At 34.8% G+C, this 3,116-nt stretch overlaps 1 pseudogene; it reads left to right on the forward strand.

The window, feature by feature from the left end:
* Positions 1-3,116, forward strand: part of LOC127853837 (CUE domain-containing protein 2-B-like) — a 48,406-nt pseudogene that overhangs the window by 30,064 nt on the left and 15,226 nt on the right.

The following is a 3,116-nucleotide window of genomic DNA, read 5'->3' on the forward strand; positions in this document are numbered from 1 at the left end:
CTGATGGTATTCCGGCCTTTAGATGACCGACAAGTCAGCTTTCCTGCATATTTAGGACGTTACTCAAGATCAGCTATTTGCTTTAGGAATGCCTTAGATAAAGAAGAACACACGATGCTATAGAACACGTCCTGACATTGTTTTGTTCTGTTAGAACATGTTAAATAGCTTGTGTTCTTCTTTAAAGTGATATTATGTACACCTAACAGTTTATACGTATCTATCGCAACCGTTGTTTATTTTTGGAGTTTTCACTTCCTATACTCTTATATTTGTTAATGCAGCATCAACTTTCTAAAACAAAATACCGGCAAGAGAAAAATTATCCATTTGAATATCAACCGTACTTTCGTTTGACAACTGATCACGCATGTACAATGTGAACCTAAATTTAGTTTTAGTGCAGATTCGTTTATACGAAACAAAGACACAACTTTGTTTTACAGATCATTTCGGCTTACAAGACTGGGTGAGTCACGAAAAATATCGAATATAAAATATATTTTTATAACAACTGGTAGCAAGATGGGTTGCAGAAAATTGGTCAGTAACCACATTTAAACTTACTCTTTTGACCTGTTAATTCTTTTCTGCTCAATTCAACAGTGAAAAATGCCCAAAAATATTATTTTAAAGGACGGACGCAGATTGGGTTGTAAACGACATTTTTGTGATTGTCAGAACGTAAACATAACCAGCTGTGTGACAAAAATCACCGATATATATCACTCCGATTCAAGCATGCTCCTCGCAGTATCCTCCAAATTCGGATTTCGCGAGTAGAATCGTCTAGATATAGATGGCTATTGTGTTAGTATTTTTCTCGCATTAAGAAAAGCGGTGTAAGACTTACTTTACATATTTTAACTTTTGAGACATTGTTTTTGTAAAAAACGTAAAAAGAAGACCATCATCAATACTTGAAATTATATACACATAAACTTATAATGCGCTCAATACAATATATATTTGCATACTGAGGTTGGGCGTAAACCTGATTGGATGTCTAGTGTTACATAACAATATGTAAATATTTCTGTGCAATAAACCAAGGTCATTTCATATTGACGGTGTAATTGTTTAAAATACATTTTTTTTTTCAGAAAGTTATCACAATATCATACTTACTTTTAAGTGTAAAGGGTATTTAAATGTGTCCATGATTTAATAGTTTCCCTGATATGAAATAAAAGAGCTCCGCTCAAATTCCATAATCGAAAGAATTTTATTTTTAATTGTGGTCTAATATTTTACCCCGCATTATTACTTCTATGTGACTTCTTATGTAATCGTAATTGATGATCCGGTAACTTATGAGTACCAAAATTGAATGAAACCAATTCGTTTATGTTAGAATTATGACACAAATCATTGTTATTACAGAATTGCTTATCACCCATGGGCCCAGCAAAATATTATTGTTTCTGAACGTTAAGCTGTGTGTCAATGTTGACTGATGTCCCTGGAGACCGCATCGCCACTAAGTCGCAGCGCCTCACACGAACATTCCTCATTATACATTGTCGTGAAAAAACTTTTCCCAATTTATAGAAACTTGGACACTTTATTCCATACCATCGAGGCCGCACTTTCTTTTAAGCTGAACCATGCATATGTTTTTTTTCATTTCGGAGTGATGTATAGAAAGATGACACAAATCATCGTTCTTCGAATAAAAGAGTAACAAGAAACCATTTATGTATACGTGAATGGCAGATTGAATACTTAGATGCAAATACAAAGGAACATACACATACATAAAGCAAAATAAGGTGTGCATAGTGTTTGCTGTTTTAGTTTGTTTGTGTTTGTTTTCTAGCTCGTTTCTTGCGTCCTGTTTGAAACTAAATGGTTAAAGCGTTCGGTGACCTGCCGTATAAAGGCCATCAATTTTTAACCGTTGGAATGGTACACTCATCGGTGAAATAACAGTTGTATAACCCTGTCGATTACAATGTTGTGTTGTGCATAGCATGATAATGTTTATTTAAAACAAAAGAACCAATTTTCCTAAAGCTTGTACTCTCGTAGAGTAAGGCTTTTCGCAACAATAATGACGCTTAACACGTTTATCAGATAAACTTAACATAGACAATCTTATAAAACAATGTAAACATTCAACGTTTAAAAAGTGAATTTTAGTCCATCGGCGTTTTTCCCATATAAACACAAATAATACCACAAACAAATTGGATATCACACATAATCACTATCACGGCTGGTGCACGTTATCAAGTCGGTCATGCTGATTGCATAGATGCAGGTCTAGAACGACAACGATGGCCCATGCGCTGTGCATATAACACTAAGGACGATGCAGTTAAAACAAATATTATTTCGGAAGTCCACGGGAACGGTATAGAACGCTATTGTACCGACGGAGTTCTTTAGCGTTGGTATGGAGGCATAAGAGTAAGCATTGAGGGCGCCGTGAAATCTCATATTCAACACCACATCCTGATTTATCGAACGACCTTACGACGCTTTTGCGAATTTAATATTAAACTGAAAACGCACTGGCCAACTGGTAGAATGTACAAATACATTTACAAAATCGAATGAACACTAAGGTGTTTCTTATGCGAAAATGATCGAAGAAAACACCATTTGATAGTTCTGCGGTTTATAACTAGAGAGAACACACACAAGTTCTTCAGTTTCAACGTTTGCCTATTTAATTGATAATCGAGTGTTTTGCATTAAATAATTTGCCAGTTACGTACTGTTTTAAGTTATTAATTTAAAACATATGTAATAAATAATTCCGATTTACTCTTAGTGTGTTTTATTCTTTGAATGGGTAGTGTTCATACTTCAGTGTATACACAAGTGAAATATCTCAATTATATTGGTCATGAATATTTCAGTTTGAGTTGTTTACACCACTCAGAGCTACACTGAGATTGAAATATGCACTCAACATTCAACTGTTTTCCGTGATCAATCGAATAAAAATGTGCAGGACAATGCATTTTATAAATATGTTTAAGATCACTCGCGTGTGTATAACACATGTCGTGATATTTCCTTAACTGCTGTAATTTACCACTGATTTGATCCGAACTTTTGACATGTGACATATCGTGCAGTGAGTGTCGGGTCCGGAGTCAACGTTT

The sequence above is a fragment of the Dreissena polymorpha genome, chromosome 12 (genome assembly GCF_020536995.1).
Source record: "Dreissena polymorpha isolate Duluth1 chromosome 12, UMN_Dpol_1.0, whole genome shotgun sequence".
NCBI lineage: Eukaryota > Metazoa > Mollusca > Bivalvia > Myida > Dreissenidae > Dreissena > Dreissena polymorpha.